General features: G+C 40.1%; 1 protein-coding gene across 1 annotated transcript in view; it reads left to right on the top strand.

The window, feature by feature from the left end:
* Positions 1–22,750, top strand: part of SVEP1 (sushi, von Willebrand factor type A, EGF and pentraxin domain containing 1) — a 163,960-nt gene that overhangs the window by 1,431 nt on the left and 139,779 nt on the right. The gene's annotated exons all lie outside the window — the stretch shown is intronic.

Here is a 22,750-nt window from a genome sequence, read left to right as displayed (position 1 = left end):
TGAATCCTTTACGAGATTTTTAGCATCTGAAAGAGGAAGTCAGTTTCAGATGACAGACTTTTACAAAACTTAAGTTTTTCTAATTACAAAATAATAGATATTTGGTTGAAGAAAAATTGGAGCATGTAGAAATGTCTGACACATAACAGCAAGCCAATGTTTGTAGAAATAATGAAAAAGAAGGGAGGAAATGGGGAAACAAAACAAAACAACCCTATAATCCCATCACCATAAAAAGCCACTGTTTACTTAGTGTTGAACATCTGCCCGGTATGCACATCTGTGTGTACTTTTAACCAAACCGGTGTCTTGCTGTGCTGTAGCCTACATTTTTCATTTGTCCTATCATGAAATGATCTACATTATGCTATTGAATACATAGCTAATATAGATGATATATATGTGTATTAGTTTAAGGCTGTTCCATTGAATACCTGTGTCCTAATTTATTTAGCTGTCACCTGGTGTTGGGCATAGGTTTTTTATTAATTAAGTTATAATAGACACAAATATTTTTGGACCCCTTTGATTACTTCTTTAAGAAAAATTGCTATAAAGTTTCTGAATTAAAGGGTCTGAACATGTATGAATTTCTTAATAAATATTGTCCATTCCCCCTTGGGAAGCTGTAGGATTTACATTCCCACCAGCAGACTATCACAGTGGTGAGTTTGCCACATGGTCAGCAATATACTACATACTTTTATTTTTAATACCTGCTAATTTGCCATGTGAATAGAGGTTCCATTTTGCAAGATGAATTTTTTTTAGTTCTATTGAGGAGGAACATTTTCCAATACTTCGCATTTACTGAGCATTTGTGTTTTTCCTGTCCCTCAGTTTTGCCCGTTTTGCAATGATGGCACATGCTTTTGGTTTTTTGCTTTTCCTTCGCGATTTGTGAAAGATTTTGACATAGGAAGGCTGGCAACTCTTCTTTTGTGTGTGACACGCAGGTTTCCCCCAGTTCCCTGCCCTTCTCTCCGGTTCATTGCTGTGTCAGGTGGATGACTGGAGTCCTTACATGCGGAAGTCTGTCGTCAGACTTTGTTCTGCAGATCCCATGTTTTCATGCTCTTAGAGTGGCACTCCCACTTCCCAAGTCAGAGAAGTAATTTTCTGTTTAATAGTTTAAGTCATCTGGAACTTATTTTAGGGTACGGGATGACAAAACTGTCTAATTTCATTTTTTTAATAGATAGTTAACCAGTTGCTCAGCACCATTTCCCTAAAAACCATTTGCCCTTTTCCAATGTAATGGAAGGACACGTTTATCACACTGTAAATACTTATGGGCATTTGATTTCTGCCTGGATTTCTATTCATTTTTTTATTATCCTGAATAATAGGATATTCCTATTACCTACCTATTATTAGGCCTTGCAAATATGACTTAATTATTATCACTTTAAAGTACATTTAATTATCTGGTAGTGAAAATTCTCTCACCTTCTTTTGATCTATTTTTTAAAAATCAACTCTTACATACTCATTACCTAATATGAATTTTTAATTCATTTTCACATATTCCCAAGGAAACCCTCTGAAATTTTTATTTCAATATAGAAAATGTTGAATTAAGTTGGGGGTTATTTACACTTTATAATACTGGTCCTTCCAAGTCCAAAATATGGTATGTCTACTTATAACCAGTTATTTTATACCATTTGGTAAAGTTATAGATTTCTGGTAATTAATACCTGCATATATTTTCCAAATTTAGAGCTAAATAGGTTCTATGCAGTACTGCCATTATAAATGGCATCTTTAAAATTAAATTTTTAACAATTACTCTTGTATGGAAACATTGATTTTTTGGACCATGTCTTCTGTATCTGGATTCTTGTTGAAGCCTCTGGTTCATTCTTTTTCTTTTTTCTTTATAAATGCACTTTATTTTACTGAAGTTTATTGTATATAAAATAATCAGGAAGTTTCTGTAAATGTACTGTCATATTGGTTTCTTGACTGTTTTTCAGGTGTCTAGTTAATAGGTATGTTTTTTGTACATGGACAGCAGTTGTGCATAAATAATGTTTATCAAAAAAAGGATTGCACTGTGTATTCTCTATTGTAACTTGAATTTCTATTCCATCATATTTTCTTTTTTAAAAAAAGATTTTACTTATTTATTTTTAGAGAGAGGGCAAGGGAGGGAGAAAGAGAGGGAGAGAAATATCGATATGAGAGAGATGTATCAATCAGTTACCTCTCCCACACACCCAACTGGGGATCTGGCCTGCAACCCAGGCATGTGCCCTGACTGGGAATCGAACCAGTGACCTTTTGGTACTCAGGCTGGCAGGCCAGCACTCGGTCTACTGAGCCATACCAGCCAGGGCTAGTCCACCATATTTTCAGTCTTCTTTCCATAATAAGAGATATTTTATCATTATTCCACAGTCACACACAATTCCGCTGTGGAATGTGCCTTTATTTTTATCATGTAATATATATGATGATTATATATTGAGGCTGTTACAAACAACACTGTGTGACTAAATTTTTCCCATATCTCTAATAATTTCCTTAATGCAAATTTCTGAAGTGGCAGGTGTTACTTCATCAGAGAGTATGCCCATCTCTTAAGGGCTTTGATAAATGTGCCAAGTAGCTCTGTGGGAAATTGGTACCGAGTTGTACTCCTACAGTCAGTACCTTGGATGCAGCAAACACAAGTTAGTATCATTTGAATATATCTCCGCAACCTTATGTGAAAAATTGAGTCCTATTTTAAATTGCATTTCTTTATTAGTGAGGCCGAATGCCTTTTTCACATATTATTGGCTATATAGAGCTCTCCTTATTGAATATTGCTTAAAACATTTTGAGATAACCATCCATTTTTCATTTGAGGGTGGTTCTTTTTCTTATTGAGTTGCAAATGCTCTTTTTTTAAAAAAAGATCGTATTTATCTATTTTTAGAGAGCAGGGAACAGAGGGGGGAGAGAGAGAGAAACATGGATGTGCAGCTGCCTTTCACATGCCCCCAAACCGGAGACCCAGCCTGCAACCCAGGCATGTGCCCTGACTGGTAATTGAACCTGTGACCCTTCCATCTGCAGGCCAGAGCTCAATCTACTGAGCCACACCAGCCAGGGTGCAAGTGGTCTTTAAATCTTCATGATACTAGCCATCTACTGATATGTATGAGGCAAATCTTTTGTTTTCTTGGTGTTTCACTTGCCTGTTACATTTTCTTATGATAGTGTCTATCATTTTATCAATTTATTGACTCTGATTTTTTAAATCCTATGTTGTTTTGGTCTCTTATGAAGTTTGAAAGAATTTTGCCTTTAAGAGATGAAATAACTCCTGAAAGATGCTCTCTGTTTCTTGAAGTAGTTGCCCCGGACAGGGTTCAGTTTTGCAGACCCAGTTCTCCGTAGGTTTCCATTCCAAGTGCCCAGGAGGTCCCAGGGGCTGGTCTTCTTCCTGATGCCACTGCCCGTCCCATCAGAAGAGTCTCTCTTCATCAGGGGGAAACATCTGTCTACCGACTTGGCCAAAAAGTCCATTTAGTTTTTTCTGTAAAATAAAGACACATTTTTCATTTTCACCAATAACCTTATTGATTTGGATATTTTGAGTATGTTGGCCATTTGCTGCTATTGGCTTCTAGTGGTTAGAGGCCAGGGGTGCTGCTAACATCTTCCAATGCATGAGACAGCCCCACAGCAGAGAATTAGTTGGCCAAAATGTCAATAGTACCAAGAAACTTCCCAAACCACCTTTGACCCATTCAATCAGTCACAGCAGCTTCTCCATACACTGCACAAATCTTTTTGTGTGTGTTTCAGTTGCATTTTTAGCTTTCTTGAAATAATAAAGCACAGTATGCTGAAAATGTTGCATATCTTCTTCCATCTTCAATGTTAAAATGGCTACACAAAAATTCACGAATTTTAACAAGTTTTTTAAAATGTATTCTGATGACAGCTGTCACAATACAGTCTAACAAAATTATTTCATGTTAAGTTAAAGACAACTGAGCACCACTGGAGCCATTGTACAGAAAAAACAAAACGAACTTTTTGGCTAACACAGTCCTAGCTTCTCTCTTTGGCTTGGCCAGGTTTATGGGGCCTCTGTGTTGTTGACCCAAAACAGTTAAGTGGGTAATGAGTCAGGTATGCGTTGCTTGCGTCAAGACCTACTCCGTCTTCAGCTTTCTCCTTCCAAATACTACATCCTGTCTTGGAAAGTGGAGTTGCCAACAGGGTTCCCAGTGCCTTTCTTCAGTTTGAATCCATTTGTAACCTAACAAGCGAAGACTTCTCAAAAGTTTGTGTTCACTGAACTTTCTCTTGATTTTATTCTTCTTTTCCCCTTTTGGCTGGGTTATGAGAAGATGCAGGAGACGGTCCACTGGACTCAGTTCCTGTCGAACCTGGAAGCCAACATGTCTTTATTGTAACTTTTCCAAACCTCTGTTGACCATTCTTTGGAATAATTAAAATATACTTGGAGAAAATTAGTAGAAGTTGACCGATGGTTAGAGAAGACATTGGTGGAGGTTGGAGTATGGATGTTTCATAGAGATCAGACAAGTGTGTTGCACTGCAGAATGAGTTTGAAAGTGGTAAGCTGTATAGATTGGGTTTGGATACGAAACCCGTATGTCATGAAAGTGAGGCAGTTCATCAGATTCCCACATGTGTGCAGAATGGTAATATCAGAACTGAGTGTGACCTGGCCTTTCTGTGAAATTGACAAGCATAGGGAAATTTTTGAGGTCATGGATTACTTTCCCCAGAAAAATTAGTTCTTCAAATCTTTTCCGTTTGACACTGAATAAGCACCCAACTGCACTGAGACACAGGCACAGGCAAGCAAATACACAAACACATAAAAATACGCATAGACACTTGAATGCAGGTGTACATTACCCCTCACAGTTCAGACATCTTACTCCTCTTATATAAAATCTCAAGATGCAGAATTTCCTTTTTACCAGTGTGAAATTTGCTGTTACCTTTCAGCATGTGAGAGAGAGCAAACAAAAAAGGATAACTGTTGCTTTACTTTTTTAAAAATTTATTGTCAGAATTGTACATCTTGATGGGGAATATATATGTGTGGGCACGATATTCCCCATCTTTATTGGAATGGATAAACTGCAGTGCAGACCTGTCCTTTTAGACACCCCCCGCCCATGCACTAAATTCATCTAAGAGTGCCAAGACTGAAGTAAACTCTGTAGTCACCCACAGATTTTTCCAGAACCACAATCAATAGGATGGGGGAAAGACTGAGGGCCTGGAACTTACTTATGTGAAACACTTTTACAAAATTAACAGAAAGTTCTTCAGCTTTTCCTCTCCAGGGAATGAGCGTTTTGTCTCATGAGCGTGGTGTCTCCCACCGTGATATATAAATTGCCTTTCCTAGACAGCACAGTTTAGGTTGGGCCCACTGTGCATGCACGATTCTCCATCCCCTAGGCCTTTCACCTCAAAATAAACTCAGAGCTCCACATTTCCACTTCACTCTGGCTAGATGTCTGATAAACAAACAAAGCATGAAGCTTCCTTTGGAAAAAAAAAACACTCTGCTTTCTCCCCTGTTCCAGAATTCCAGAAACATGATCCTCTCGTGGGGAATATGCTGTCCCACCAAGACCCTTAGCTCTAGATCGCCAGACGAGTGGGAAGAGACAGGCAAAAGCTCTTCCTAGCTGCAAGGAAAGAGCATCATTGGGTATGTCCACCCTGGTTTATGTTCACACCTTTATCTGGGGAGTAATCTTTTCTCATAGCCTCATGGGAAAAAAAAGTATCTGCTTTGAAGTTTTTTAACAAAACTTGGAAATGGGTAAGATGCCACTAGGTTAAAACGCTGATGAGCAAAATGAGGACCATTTTGTTTTCACACAAGGAGCCATAACCGCTTTCGCACTACGCTTTTTGAGCCCCAAACGCGGAAGGATGAGGAAAAGTTTGGGTTCTCCTTTTCTGTGGGAAAGGGTTGAGGCAGCCACGGAATCTGCAGTGGAGGCGGCTGTTCCGAACTCAGAGCACGGTTTAGCTCTCAAGAGTTGCTCACTCTGGTGGAAGCTAGGTTCTTTTTTGGTGCTGAAAAGGTGTATTTTCTAAATGTATCTCTGGAAATGGTCTCTTTTGTGCATCTTCAACTTTTAAACAATTCTCATATTGCTTTGGTCTTATGTAGAAACTTCTTTTGTCATTGCGTCAGAACTTCAGACATGTGAGTGATTGAATGAATCATCAGTGCATGAAATGGACCTGGGCCTCGTGTATATTTCCCAGGCAAAATGATACTCAAATTCACTATTTGAAGAGATGGACAGGGAGGGAGGGGGCACACACGTGTGCATGCACAAACAATTCTCAAATATTGAATTCAGATTTCTTCTTAGTGTAGCATTTGCATGCATTTGATTTATTATCCCCAGCCTAAAGGACCCTGTGGTATGTGATAAGAATGTACACCTGCTTTTACTGCTAAGGACACGTACTGTTGGCCAGTACCTTGTGTTTGGTTGAAATGCACCATGAGGATACTTGCTCAAAGACTGAGGGGGCAGTCCTACTGCCCTCTGTGGGCCAGGGTTGGAAAGTCACCCCAGTGTCCCTATGGTACAGATGTGCTCAGAGAGGATTTCTCTTAACAATGGCCATGAAGTAGAATTATTAAATGTGTTTATTCTTGACCAGATATACCTTTACTTTGTGAATAGATTTATAAGTTACAAAGCACTTTCATATTATGGTTTCACAGAATCGTTTTACAGAAAAGGCATAGATTCTAGGAGAGGTTGTTAGGTAGCTCAGTGGTAACCACAGAGCTGAGTAGATGCCAAGGGCAGAGTGAATCCACTTCTCTGTCATGTCAGCTGGTCTTTCTCCTCCCACTAACCCCCACCCAATTTTTACTATATTACTTCCTTGTGTTGAGTATCAAAAACCATGGAGAAGTAGGGGATTTCATTTCCAGAGCTCCAAAAGTGTTACCTGAGATATAAAGCCAAATAGTCTAACCCAGCAGACAAAAACAAAACAAAACAAAACATGGCTTTAGGGCCATTTTCATCCCGTGGGTTCATTTCACTCAGCTCTTAACGTATGTATGTATACATTTCACTCATATGTATGTATGTGTTCTAAAATATATACATATATTCAATATATTTTTAAATTTTGGCAGATATTTTAACAGCAGGAGATAGCGTTTTTTAAAAATCTGAGTTTGGGCCTTGCTCCATACATTAGAACATGTAGCAGTCCTGGCCACGATTTCTCTCAATTCATCAGTGTCCCCACCTGGCACTTGGAACTGCATTATGTAATCCCTGATCGCTAGGTCCGTGCTAACGTGGAGCAATCACTGGCCAAGCCTGAGATGCTATAATTCCTTCTAGTTTGTCTTCTGAGCTTCCTTTTTAGCCCAATGAGTTATCTAGGATTATGTTTAGCTGGATATAGCAGAAAAATCTAAAGTACCACTGGCCTAACCACAACAAATATTTATTTCTCTCTCACGTTAAATCTTGAGTAGAAAATTCAGAGCTAATATGGCAGCTTTGGGATGTCTTCGGGGACCCAGATTCCTTCCTCTCCGTGCTCTGCTCTGGCATCTTTGGACCTCCTCATAGTCCAAGGTGGCTATTGGAGCTCCTCCCACCTGGACTTATTCCGCACCCGGGGAAGGAGGAAAGAGCAAGGACAGTGGCATCTCTCTTTAAGGAGACTTTAAGGAGACTCTCCGGCAACCCCGCCATATTTCCAAGTAGATCTCATTGAGGAAAGCATGGTCTCATGCCCACCTTTACTTCCTTGGAGCTTTGTTGCTAAAGAGAGCGAGGAGGACGGGTGCCGAGGAAGTGAGGCGCGGTCTTTGCCAGGGTGTCAGTCGGAACGTCCGTCTGTCTAAGCAAGGAATCATCTGGAAACCCCACCCCATTTCTTCCATGAAGGGCACTGGCCTGGGCCAGCTCAAATGGCAGGGCCCGGCCCTTGTGCTAGATTATACTTCTTTAGTAAAAACTATCAAAGTTCCAGAGCACTCCATTTAAACTTGGCAACAGACACTCCCTACGTTAGTTTCCCAGAAGCTTCCAAATAACATGGCACTCACTCCCAGATACAAGCATCTGCGGAGAGTGTTGGGTCAGAAGGCTCCCTACAAAGTGAAATCAGCGTCTTACTGTTCACCGAGCAAACCGACACGGACATTTCTCAGGAAAGCCTGGCTCTTCTCTGGCTCTTCCTGAGTAAGCTGTCAGGTTAAGAAACCTCTGCAGTAAAAAGGAATTTCCTCTTCTCCATCCTCTCTGCCTCTCCCACAGATTTTTTAAATGCTCTTTTTAAAATAATTTTTATTTTTTAAATTTATGTTTTGTTGTATTTTTCCCATTACCATTCGTTCCCCCCTATACTCCTGTCCCTCCCTGCCCCCCGAATCACCACACTATTGACTATGTCCATGAGTCCTTTGTCCTTTTTGCTGGATCCCCCCACCCACTAAGCTGTCATAGATTTTTAAGATTGTTCTCTAAATCTTCTCAGGCCATGTGAAGAATGGCTTTCTGGAGTAGAGTCTGCTTGTATGTAGTAACCTGCTCTGAGTTTGGAGGCCAGTTGTGGGCAGGAAAATTCTGTGCAAGCCGCTGTCATACGTGCACTTTGTTACAGTATTTCCCTTAAAGTTAATGACAGTGGGAGAAGGCGAAATCTGTAATGTGCTAGTAAGTGCATTTATTATCAATCTTTATGAAAAGGTTCGGAAAGAATTTATCTTCTTTGCTATCTCGCGTTTCTCAGGAGGTCATTCAAGCAGTTGTTTTATTTGTATAATGAGTTAAGGAACAGAGGTTTTTCAAATTCAGAGCACATTTCTTCCATAGCTCAAGTCCCTGTGGAAGCTATGAACTTAAGGATAACTACAACATCTGTTGAATTAGTGATAGCCACCTTGTTTCATGTGATACAAGTGATAGCCACCTTGTTTCATGTCACTCAAAATGAAGGAAAAATCACTTCCTGTAAGCTTAATAGAAATATTTTAAAGAGAGTTTTTAGTTTTTCTTATTACATGATTGAGTCATTCACTAAGTTAATTTACTTAGTAAATTATTTTCTAAATAAGGTTAATTTACTTATTAGTATGTTAGTCATTTACTAAGCAAAGTCCAAGTTGCATATTTTTTAAGTTATGTTATTGTTAGAGTATATAAAATGTATTTTGAGGTATATGAGTTCAAACCTCTATTCTAATTCCTGCTCCCAATAACCTTCGTTGTGTCATTTCCATCCTACCACACCTGGTTGTGGGATACACTGGTTGCCAATGCAAAATACAAGTTTTTTTTAAATTTCAAAGATGATATTGGTAATGGAGAATGTGACTTTTATTGTCCAGCTTCCCAGTGCTGAATCTCTACCTAAAAGTGACTTGCCTTCCCAGGACCAGGCAGCACTGGGCACACTGGACCCTGGCTCTGTAGAACTCAGGCTCTTCTGGGCCGCCAAGGGCCAAGAGAGGGTGAGAGGGTCCGAAGGGGGGGCTGAGGAAGCCCTCCTGTGCAGGGGCAGAGTGAGAAAAGGATGTGTAGGGTGGCCAGAGCGTGGAGGGGGACCAGGGGCTAACTCCACGCAGAAACTAGAGGCAGCAACCACAAATTCCAACCTTAATAAAATAAAAGTATACCCTCACTGAATTATACTGTAGTCAGGAAAATCATATTTTAAAAACTAATGGCTTAGTAAATTGTCCAAATATCATATTAAATGAGCTGAAACTCTGTGTGTGTTTACCACCAGTTTGTAAAACTCTGTCCATTAAAGTCCAGTTTCATAAAATATGTGCAACTCAAACTGGGAAGAAAAATTTCAGAGTATTAACAGTAGTTTTCTATATGTAGTATATTTACCTGCTTAAATCCATCCATTTCTTCTACATTTGAAAAATTAGTTATAACAGACATGGATTGCTTTCTAGGAAGTGAAATATTACTCTCTTCTTGGGCATCTCAAAGCATAGCCTGCTCTTCAAATGGTTGTTTTAGAGCTCAGGTTTTACCTTAAATATTCATGAGGAATTTTGTGTTCTGTTCCACAGTACTGCTCTGCTTTAGAAAATAAAATGATGCTTTAGTTCAGTGGTTCCCAACCTTTTAGGCACCAGGGCACAGTTTTGTGGAAGACAGTGTTTCCACGGACAGGGATAGAGGGAGGAGGATGGCTTTATAGCCTGCCCCAAAATGTGCTTAATTGTCACTGGCCACTCACTGATGGGGTTTCGATAGGAGTCTGCAAGCAATTGATTTATTATGGTCTCATGCAGTCAACGTTCTCAGCTAATGATGGTCTGTATTTACAGCTGCTCTCCAGCGATGGCATCACCCACCTCAGCTCCGCCTCAGATCATCAGGCGTCAGATTCTCACAAGGAGCGCACAGCCTAGGTCCCTTGCCTGTGCAGTTCACGGGAGAACTCCTGCTCCTATGAGAACCTAATACCCCTGCTGATCTGACGGGAGGCTCAGGCAGTTCTGCAAGGGATGGGGAATAGCTGTACATTCAGGTGAAGCTTCGCTAGCTCACCAGCCACTCCCCTCCTGCTGTGCGGTCCAGTTCTAACAGGCCACAGACAGGTACAGGTCTGTGGCCTGGGGCTTGGCAGCCCCAGCTTTAGTTTCTTATCAGGAAGTGTAAATGAAGCAATTTCAGTCTCTTTTTGTCAAATGCCAAGGGCTGTAGTAGTATCGAGTCCTCCGGGAACTGGAAAATTGTGCCGGGCAGAAAGCACTGACCCTCCAGACCGTGGTGGTCACCCCAGCAGTCCCCTCCTCTCTCCTGGTGTCACATTGGATCTTGAGAGTCCAGAGTCACATAAAAAAAACTGCTCGCAGGTCATAGTGGCTGTTCCATTGCCTCTCTGAGGAGAGCGACCTGGACAGCTGGCCAAGGTGAGACACAGTGGCGGACACAGCTGACTCCGTCACCTCGCCCAGAGTCAGGAGAGCGTGGTTTCCTCTGGCCTGTCACACAGAAAGGGACACTGAGCCACTGCTTTGTACGTCAGCTCTTACTCTCCCAGGCAATACTCACCAAAGAACATTCTCGGGGAAGAAAGACGTTCTCTAACCCACTAGTGTTATCGCATGTAAATGAAATGATTGCCTCAAAGGACCCATTTTTACAATTAATTCTTCTCTAGCATTCAACCTTCATTTTAAAAAAAAATCTTCACCTGAGGACATTCTTACTGATTTTAGTGAGAGTGAAAAGAGGGAGAGGGAGAGAAACGTCGATATGAGAAAAACATCAACTGACTGCCCCCACCCCCACCCCATGACCCAACCTGCAGCCCAGGTGTGCGCACTGACTGGAAATCAAACCCACGACCTCCCGGTTTACGGGATGACTCCCAGCCAACTGAGCCACACCCACCAGCGCTCAAGCTTCCTATGCTGGTGTGATTTTTGTCCTCGGCAGTAAAAGGCAGTCTGTTGGCCCGCTGCTGTTGATTGATGGAGAGGGTCCAGGCCCATTCAGATGAGTTGTTTGGTGGTGCATTTTGATATCAGCATCTCTTTCAACTTGACCCACTCATGTTGACTTATACCAGTTGAGTCATATCTGCAAATAAGGCCTCATTTTAATCCTGTGTTCTAGACTTCCACCTGTCCAGGTGAATCTAAAATTGACTTTGAAAGAAATTTAAAAAATATTTATTTGTGTTTTTCACAGTACTGTTTCCAGCCAAGATTTCTCTCTCCTTTTTTTTTTTTGTCACAGTTTCCTTCTAAATATGCACACTTGGCTTTTAATCGTTGTGCCTGAGGATTTCAGGCAGTTACTGTTGGAATTTCCTAGCAATAAAGATGCCACAGTTTAGGCTATTTGCATCTAATCAGTAAAAATCTGCATTTTAAATACGTATCTGTGACAAGATGTTATATGAGACTTCCTCTGTTGTCTCAGATTTGACATCAGGACCCAAGGATTATACTGGAAAGCGCTGAGTAGTGAATGTCTTAAAGAGAACCACCAATTGAGATCATACTTCCCCTCCAAGACCATGGACACTGCATGGAACAGGCCCTACAAAGTCAGTCACAGCACTCCCCACCCAGAGCCCTCCTCTAGTTTTCGTCGCCAGATGTCTGGGGCGCAAGAGACAGGGATAGGGACAGAGCCGACATCGGGATCTCGGGCAACAGCAGGGCTCAGAAAGGCAAATGCTTCCTAGACCTCGAGGAGTGAGTCCCTCTTCCAGCAGCTGCGCCGTGGGGATACCAGCTCTCTCCGCAGTGGCTGGTGTTTGCACGGGTGGAAGCCTTGATTTGCCCCTGTGCCTGACTGATGGAGACACAGCCACCCAGAGGCAGGGCCAGTGTCTCAGTTTGGGTTCCGCCAGAGGCAGGATTTTGAGTACAAGTGGCGTGTTTGGGAGGTGATCTTAGCATGTGTAGGACAGTGGGGACACAAGACAAAAAAGGGAACCAACAGCAGAAAAGGTAACGTGTTTAATCACAGTGGGAAAGATGGTGAACCCGTCTAGAATTCAAGCTTTAGAATTGTCACAACTGAGGGAATTGGGATTATTTAAAGACCAACTCCCATCAATCACCGTTGAGTTTTGCTTCCTGGGAGACATTAATTCTGCTCCTCTCACCGCCCCTGCTGGTGGACAGTGTTCTCTAGGCACCAGAAAAAAAAAATCCCTCAGACAATGGACACAGATGCTGGGATATGAGGGTTGGGGGCATCGGCAGTGTCTGCTGTCACAGGCAGAAAGGTGGCCTCAAAGGAGCAGTCTCTGACACCAACGGCTGGCAACGCAAGGATGTGTGGCTGTTTCATGGCTGCGGGGAGAGCACGGGAAGCAGCTGGGGTTCACCACCCGCTAGCAGGACGAGTCCAGGGGTCAGACGTTGTTGGGTGACCACTGGACATGGCATCTGGGAAGGAAGGCACATTCTCCGAAGCACACGCACGTGGGCCAGCATTTGGGAGTTCACAAACACAGAGAGCACCGGCGACCCTCCCCTATCTCCTCTCACTGTGTGCGTTTTTGAGATTTCCTCTTTCTCTTATACCAGGTCTGTCACGAATAACGCCTCCTTTTTTTTTTTTATTACAAAACACTTTATTACAAAATCACAGGTATATACTTTTGTAACCTAACAATATCACACTCAAGCACACCATAGGACATTTTAGGTGAAATGTTCTAGTTAAAACTGTAAAATATTACACCCATATTATGACCCTACCAACCACACATAAGCAGGCGTTACTTCTGCCGGACCCTGTAGTTTCAAGGCATAGGACATGGAGTCAGAATTTAGTCGGCAGAGTCTCTGACATCCCGGCCGTGTATTTCTTCCAGAAATTTTGCGGAGTAACCTGTATTCACGTCCTTGCTATTCTTCCAAAGTGTGGAAAAATACTAGAGAAAAATAGTGAATTAGATAAGGAAATTATAAGGAAATGCAGCACATGGCTCTTGGGTAGCACTCACTGTTTAGGTGGCATCTGCCTCCTGCTTTTTGAGGACACAGATCAAATCTTGTCTGACTTTCCATTTGCTACAAGACCTAGAAAATGGAGTTTATGATAACGTCAGAGTTCTTGAAAAGCTCTATGTTTAATATACTTAGTGGTTTTATTTTAGTTTAGCATTGTGCTTCCCTGACTTCTTTTCTCACTAGAACAAGGGTAGTCATGAAATCTTCTCAAAGGAATATTCAGTGAGTGCTTGACTTCTTAAATACTAGATTATAAGAGGGCTGAATCATAATTCACCCCTCTTCATGGGAGAAATAGAAAGTGTTGAGTAGAGTCTCAGGTGTGAATCCCTACCTTTGCTTCCTAAATCTGGTAAAAGAAGCAACCCCCACCACACCCCTGGAGAGAACTCTGTTCAGTGAGTTCAGAGGGAGCGTGCAGATTCTGTTTTTAGTAATGTCCCCTCTCCGTATCACAGTCAGCGCTGCCCTTTGCCACTGCCGCAATGTTAGCCTCCTAACAGGACAAGTTCAAGTAGCCCTTGTTCTGTTCCTTTGCCCAGGACATTATCACCCTCTTTGTGGCTCAGGTACAGTCGTATGGTTCTTGGTTATAGTCACAATTTTCCCTAATCCTTTGTCCTGCCTATCTTGTCAGTCTCCACCAAGATCATGACTCGTTTTAATTCACAGCCAGACCAGAATGTTGAGTTTTATTGTAATTGGTTTACATGCTTGACAGGCATCCTCTAGCAACAAATCCAAAGTCCCTCTTGCTAATCCTGAGGAATGAGTGATTACTACTCATTAAGGTACCACGCCAGGCACTTTCCATACATGAAATCATTAACTCCTTGCCATGGAAAAACATGCTCAGTGAGGTTATTGTTGTTATCTCCAAAGTACAGATGAAGAAACTGAGGCACGAAGCACATAAGTGACTTGACCAAAGTTACACTGCTGCGAAGTCAAGGTACTAGAATTCAAATCCAGGCAGCCTGGGTCAAAGTCTAAATTCTTACCCACCAGAAATACTGCCTCTGTGCTCTATTGTCGGAGACCTAGCAGATGTGAGACCCACTGATACATACTCACCAGTGAAGTTTATTGGAGAGGCATGAGACAGAGAGGGCAGCCACAAGGCGCACTTGGGCATGTGGATGATCACGCAGAAGGCCATGTGGAGCAGACACCGGACTAATTCATTTGGAGCCTGCCATTTGAATGGACACTCTTTAAAGCACCTGATAATACCAAGTGATCACCCTTATCTCTCACCCCAATCAGTTTGGGGGCTTATCTCTCAGAGGCCATTTACATGGTATAGTTACACTGAATAGCACCCCCCGCCTCATGTACCTTAACAGATGTACCTTCCAATCATTGCAGATCCCAGCCACCAAAGCAGTAGGAGATCTTGTCTTCTAAATACTCAGCAACACATCCGCCTCTGTCCTTTCATTGATCTGGTTTCTTAGATTCCTCTAGTCCCAGGTCAGTACTCAACCTCACACCCTTCATTAAAATAAAAATGTGACTCAAGCAAAACCAATTTTTCTAGTCCTGAGTACATCTAGTCCGCATCTCAAAATATCAGACAGTGTAAACTTAAGTGTATAAACTTATATGCCAAACCTCAGTACAAAGTTTAGTCTTCCGCCCTCATTCAGTGCATCCTCACCTGGGATGTTCATTGTTCTTCTGTGTCAGAATATTCCTCTTTTTTCCACATGCCATCCCATGTCACAGAAGAAAAATATCTTCATGAGTATTTTAGTAGTTTCTTCAGGTTAACCAAGTTTGTAGCAATCAGCTCTGTGGTCATCAATGCTTAGAAAAATATTTCTTCAAGTAGGTGAGGTGATCAACTAGATTTATTTAATATCCAATACATATTTAAGAAACGCTGTCATTATTGTAAATGAAAGTATAACCAAATTGTAAGAATTAGTTAATCCACCAGAGGCTATATTATATTCAGTTTTATAAGTCAGTGCCTTTGAATAATGATATATGTAAATATTATTAGAGTCATGGATTGATAATGTAAGCATATACATATAATAAATATTATAATCTATGCAATCTATGCATTAATCATTTGAGGTTTAAAAGATATCAAATGTAAAATTTATTTGCTCTACAATGGTAGTTGATGTGGTCATTCATACAATACAAAATACAAAATCAAGACAAACTCTAAATCTCATTTCTTTGGAATGCTAACAGATGTCACAGTTAAATGTGTTTTTTAGATAAACTTACAATGGCTGTAACAAATAAAATACGTGATAAGTTCAAGATCTTAAAATCTCTCCTCGATCCTCACACATATGTGGGTACATTTGATTTGAAATGTATCTGGCTTTTTATTTGTATTTATTTTTTTTTTAAGATTTTATTTATTTATCTTTAGAGGGGAAGGGAAGGAGAGAGGGAGAGAATATCAATGTATGGTTGCCTCTCGTGCGTCCCCTGCTGGGAACTGGCCTGCAACCCAGGCATGTGCCCTGACTGGGAATTGAACCGCGATCCTTTGGTTCTCAGGCCCATGCTCAATCCACTGAGCTACACCAGTCAGGGTTGTATCTGGCTTTTTAAATACTTTCAGAGTTGCGTTGTTGCTGAAGCCCAAATATTTGCTTGTAATAGTTAGATTCTCTGTATCTTTCATATATTCTAAATTCCTGCTAAATGTTTTCTTCATAGTTACTCTTAAAATACCCGGTAAAAAGAAATAATTTCTTTTTTAACAGCTTTGAATCATAAACACTGTAAATGTGTTTGCACTTGCATTCTCCCAATCGCCATACCACGCTTCCTAGCATTCGGCACTTTTTTAGAAGGACAATTTGAGGTGATAAATTTCAAAAACAATTTTCCTACTGGGTAAGTCTAAGCATAGCATTAAATTCTTACTTTTCTTTCCGCTCTTAGTCCATTTCAATCAACAACCACCGTCATTGAGAACAATGCCCATTGTCCTCCTAAATTACTGCCCACCCATGAAGGTTGCCTCTTTCTGTGTGCATTGAGGTGGCAATGCAGAGGTTGAGTGGATTATTTATATTCTTTCTTCTGGGAATCTGGACTAGCACACAAGACCTCTAAGAGGGTAGACTTTGTGGGGTTTTGTGGGGGGGGGGTTTTGTGGGGGGGGGTTTGTGGGGGGGTTTTTTTGCCCATAGGTAGGGCATTTACAGTTACAACTACACAGAGAACCAGAGAAGCCTCATCAATGTAAGAAGTGAATGAATATGAACAGGCAGAGGTTCAGAGAAGGAAACTGACGGAAGGCCGGAGCGGGTGGCCACGGTGTCCCTGAGGCTTGGTTGTTCCTGTTCCAATCCTTCGTGAAGCCCAGTCCTTCTTTCTGCTTTTTGGAGAGATATTTCTATGGGCTTCCAAAATATCTCCCACTTTGGTTAAACAAATTAAGTACATATCTAATCCTTGTTGACAACTAAGTATGGTTAAACCATTTTTACAGTTTTTATCTTGAAACCAATTACCTGTAATTCAAGGGTAACCATTAAAAGTCTTACTAGCTTCCATCTGCTTCCAAGTGTTTGCCTAAAGATAATTTCTGATTCTTTTCTTACTGTGGAAATATTATATCCATAAATAGTTTTAGATAAAACAGGAAAATATAATAACAGTTGCAGTTTTTGTCTCTTATTTTTGTATATGTATAAGCGCATATAGTTTTATATGTAAACATATAATAAAGGCACTTCATATAATTTTTATTCTTAAAACTGAGCAGTGAAATTTTTCACGCACTAAAATTCTAAAATTATCTTTAAGTATGTCTTATCATGTAGATGCTACAATTGAATTTTTAAATCTCCTATCACTGGTCAGTTGTTACTGAAAAACTTTGCATCTAAAACAGTTATCCTTGTGTATAATGCATTCTCAACGCCTCTCAACATTTCCTTTATCTTAATTCTCTTTCATCTGAAATATGAGTAATTTTTATTACACTTACTTCTGTTTCTTGCCTCAATATGTTACCTAGACTCCCCACCTAGAGGTGATGGGGCATTCTTACCTTGTTCCTGAGTTTAGAGAGAATGCTTCAGACATGATTTTGCCCATTGGTTTATGGTAGCTGTCTTTGTCATATTATGTACCTCTCTATTCTTTGCCTACATCATTTATAAAATCATAAACTTGTGTCCAAATATCACGTGAGATCATCTTACTTTTTCCTTTGACCTCTTGATGTGAGGCACATAAATAAATTCTCATCTTTTTTTTTTTAAAGATTTTATTTATTTATCTTTAGAGGGGAAGGAGAGAGGGAGAGAAACATCAATGTATGGTTGCCTTTTGTGCGTCCCCTGCTGGGAAATGGCCTGCAGGGAACTGGCGTGCAACCCAGGCATGTGCCCTGACTGGGAATCGAACCGCAATCCTCTGGTTCGCAGGCTTGTGCTCAATCCACTGAGCTACACCAGCCAGGGCAATAAATTCTCATCTTTGACTCTGGATGAACTACCACTTGGTCATATTGTGTATCCATTAAACATGTCAACTGAAATCATTTTATAAATCTATTCATGACAATATTAATAGTGACTTTAGTATCTTATATTAACTTGGCAATTCATTTGATAGTGATATGTCAGCCCTCCTTAATTTTTATTTGGATTCTGATAACTTGACTTTTCACTATCCAGATTGTCTTTATCCCTTGCGTGTTTATAGAACGGGTGATGGAATTTGGCACTATTAGAAATTCGCTTGGTCTTTTGCGTGTGTGTTCTGTTGTTTTTTTTAGTCTGGATTCAGCCTGATGCTCCGCATCTCCTGTGTGCACCATTTCACAATTTGATGTACTGTCCCCGTGGGTCCATTTGAAAATTATTTGTGTCCATGTTTAATAACTAAAGCATGTATGTGGGTGGAAAAACTCTGTGAGTATAAATCTGAGGTTAAGTTCTTTCTTGACCTGCTGGTTTTCCTGCGATTTGGCTAGGAAATGTAAGAAATAGCCTAAATGTTAATTGAGCCAACATATTTTTCATTCTAGAATTTCAGTCTATGAAGCCTGAGTAACATAGTTAAAATAAATGCGACATACTAAATATGATTGGTTTGATATTACAGTGTAAATAAGAAGGCTTAATTATGGCAGAGTACTGTTCCCAGTTATACATTTGTCATTGTTTTTATGTTTTTGTTTTTAGTGAATGTTTCCATCATAGCATCAAATAGAAGAACTAAAAGTCCCTAGCCCAGCACATCAATACAGATTTGGTGAAGCAAGTTTAAATATAACATTTATAAGAACTTTCATAAGAACAATATTCGGACTAGAATTTATTAGTTTATTTTGCATGGTGGACTTATAGCCAGTGAAAATTAAGGCACTTATTTATTCTTTCATCACTATTTCATAGTTATTTTTGGATCATTGATGGAGTAAAAATATAAGGGTCCTTGTAGTCCAACTTGGGATATAGCCAAACATATACACATCAATTACAATTATGTTGGGGTTAGTATAATTCAATGTAGTGGGGGGTAGTGGACAGGGGTTTAACATTTTCTGCACAGCAGACAAATTTAGCATAGCTTCAAAGAGGAGATGAACTTTGATTTGAATTTTGAAGAACTGGAAAAAAGGGGGACAGACGTGTGGGGAGATGAGAAAGAACTGATGAGAAATTCCAGGCAGACTCTCTGGGTTCCGACCTAGTTTGTGGCAACATGGTAAAACCACCAAGGAGGTTGGAATCATCGGTAAACATGGGGCCTGTTGTGGAGCCTCCCCCAAGAAAAGGGTGAAGAAAATTGAAATTAGCCAGCATGCCAAGTACCCTTGCGGTTTCTGTGGCAAAACCGAGATGAAGAGACGTGGGGACCTGGCCCGTGGTTCCTGCACAAAAGCAGTCACAGGAGGTCCCTGGACCCACAACACCACTTCACAGGACAGGAATTGAAAGACCCCCAGAAGCTCCACAAGTTGAAACATTGCTAGCCTAGAATAAATGGGTTGATTTATGTAGCAAGGTTACTTTGGTATGTTAAGTTTATTAATTAGATGTTCTCTGATTTGCTTTGCATTGCTATTGCTTTCTCAAAAAGAAGCCTTGGGAAAAAATAGTTCCAGGCAGGGCAGACATCAGGGAAGCATGGTATGTTGCAAAACCTCTGAACAGACTCAGGTGTAGCAAGAATGTAGTACAAGAGGTAGGTTGGGAAGCAGGTAGGAGTCTGGAGTGTGATGAGGAGGGGTGCAGTTGGAAGTATTATTTAGGACAGTCCTTTGACATGTAGAAAATATTAGACTTTATTTTGTAAACAGAAAGAAAATCGTGGAACTTTTTTGAATATGATAGGATCAGGATTTCAGGAAGATAACTTTGATGGCAGGTCATGGTTATACAATGTGTTTGAACGAAGAGCAGCTTCGGCTAGAGATGTTTAAAACATCTCTTGTTTTCAATAATGCAGGCAGAGCTGCCTGAACAAAGGCTAGGGGCAAAAGATTGTGAGGGAGGGAGGTCATTCCAAGGTGAAATGTCTGGTCATAAAGGTGAAAGATCAGAGAGAAGACATTACAGATTACTCCTAGACTGCAGACGTATAAAATCTGTTTTGTAGGGATAGATTCTGTGGTCATATTTGATGTATTGAAAATAGGAGAGGATACGTTGCATTTGAGGGGCCTATGGCACATTCAGGCAGAGATGTCCACCGGACCGCTGGAACTTCGCGATGGGGGGTTCAGAGTATAACTTGGCATAGGTTTGGGAGTCCTTAGTCTACAGGCACGACTCAAATTTCTGAGTTAACATCATTCCCCAGAAGAGGAACAGAGGTGAGAAGAAAGAAAATTTGGAAATGTTATAAAACTACAAAATAAAAGTTAAAAAAAAGCCCTTAAATATACTCCTAGGAGATGGTCAACATTTTTTAAAGACTTTATTTATTTTTAGAGAGAGTAGAAGGGAGTAAGAAAGAGAAAGAGAGAAACATTCATGGGTTGCCTCTCAGCACAACCCGGGCATGTGCCCTGACTGGGAATTGAACCAGTGACTCTGGTTTACAGGCCGGTGTTCAATCCACTGAGCCACACCAGCCAGGGCAGATTGTCAGCATTTTGATGTATATATTATCAGTCATACTTATACATGCACGCACATACCCACAGAACATTCACACATAATATATACACTACAGTGATAAAGTTGAGTTTCGTATCTACTTTTAAATTTTAATATTATTCAACAGTATCATTGTAATGGTATTATATGATTACGCTGTAATTTATTTAACTACTAACCTATTATTGGAATTTTATGTTATTTCCATTTTTCATTATTGGAAATTATTCTGGCATTCTTTTGATGATTTGTGCATGTATTCGTGGTATTTTCCTTAAGATAGCCTTAGATGTAGAATTTGAGTTTAAACAGTATAACATTTTTAAGGCTTTTGTCACTTTGTCACGCTCTGCTCTAAATATTGGCAGTCACAACAGAAACAGAAACATGTTTCACCAGATATTTTACAATGAAAAAATTTTTAAATTCTTTGGTGATTTAAGGAGTGAAAAAATAGTATTAGTATTATTTAACTTACACTATTTGGGTTATTAGTGACGTTCACTGATTTTTACACTTTCTGACAACAATAGAATTTGGGGGATCTTCCTTTTGTGTGGTCAAAAGACCTATATTTCTGTTATATTTTTCTTTTCTCTTAGAGATATGTAGAAGGTTTCTATATTTTAAAAAACTTAATCTTTTATTTGATAATCATGATATGTATGTTTTCTCATTTGTTGTTTGTTTCTATTTCTGATTTATTTTTTGAAGAGGAGCAGAATTTGAAGAAGTGTGATGCTTACTGTGGTTCTGTGCCTTACTGGGTTGGCTGGAAATTTCAAAAGATTTTTAAAAAATAGTGAAAATGCCTATGCTGACTGATTCCTTCCCTAGTTGGGAAATATTTTTACAATTGAGCATAATTTACATTGTGCTTTGAGCTAGATAATCTAGCGTAATATTATCAGTGTGGTATCTTTTTATTTCTATTTTTTTCATTAAAAAGGCAAAACTAAAACTAAGTTTTAGTCAACTCCTTTTTAGCATCTTGAATTCTTATTTCCTTTTACTTGGGACAGTTACTGTGTTATTGCAGCAAAAATTAATTGTAATTTATTTTTGCATTTGAGGAATGAGCCTTATTCAACAAAGGAGAAAGATTCTTTGAATATTTTTTGGAATTCAGTTGGGAAGTATTTATTTAGAATTATGCTTCTGTGTTTATAAGTGAGATTAGTCTGCAGCTCTCTGCACTAAAATTTGTACTAAGCTTGATCAGTTTGAATTTCTGACATTTTTATCTTGCCACTAGCAATGTGGATTTCTAAGTCTTCCACTGTATTTTGTATTTTTCTTGCATTATTTTCTTATCAGAGCTTTCTCTTCTTACACATACTCATTCCCGTCTTAGCCTGCTCTCCTTCTATGTCTTTTAGTTCCTTCTTCCATAGAGACTATGGCTTTTAAAAATCGTAATTATGCAAGCAACATTCAATTGCGTTTGTTTTCTTATTTCTGTATTAAATTATGTATTCTTCTAACTCTTCAGGCTGATTTTGCAGTTCTTGAGTTTACACAATATTTTAATAGGCCTGCCCTAGATTTGTGTCTTTTTCCTCCTGGGATGAGGATATCGTGGTTTTTACCCACACTGTCCAATATTATAACCTGTGGCCAGATGTGGGTATTTAAATTTAAGTCAATTAAAATTAAGTAAAAGTGCCCTGGCTACGTGGCCAAAAATGACATGCCAGGAACAAAAATCTCAGCAGATTGAGAAAATGCTCCTGAGAACAACCGTTTTGAAGCTGGTTTTTTACACTGAAATCAAAGGGGGAGACGTAAGGAGGGTTACGAGAAATCCTTTGGTGGTAGATTAAGGGAGTGGGAGGAAGAAAAGGGGACAAATCTCTAAAACCGGATAAAAAGCAAAACAGAAAGACAAATCTGTCTTATACACCAGTGGGCACAGGATGGATAATTAACATTCACGGAGCATGGAGATGCTGTGTGGGCAACCGGACAGCAGTAAGCAGTCTCTGGTCTAGTGCCCTAGGAAAGGAGATTACTGTGACATTCACAGGTCTATTCATCTTAGATGCAAAGTAACACAGACTCACTTACAAAGATCGACCTTTGTCAAGGAAGCTACAGGCCTAAAATGCACCCCCTGCCTCATGACCTGCTTTTAGTGAAGAATTTCTACGTTCGG

This window comes from Sturnira hondurensis, unplaced genomic scaffold (assembly GCF_014824575.4).
Source record: "Sturnira hondurensis isolate 20B ecotype Veracruz unplaced genomic scaffold, ASM1482457v3 Scaffold0022566, whole genome shotgun sequence".
In the NCBI taxonomy this organism is placed as follows: Eukaryota; Metazoa; Chordata; class Mammalia; order Chiroptera; family Phyllostomidae; genus Sturnira; species Sturnira hondurensis.
The sequence above is the reverse complement of the archived record's forward strand: the minus strand, read 5'-3'. Positions and strand labels throughout refer to the sequence as shown.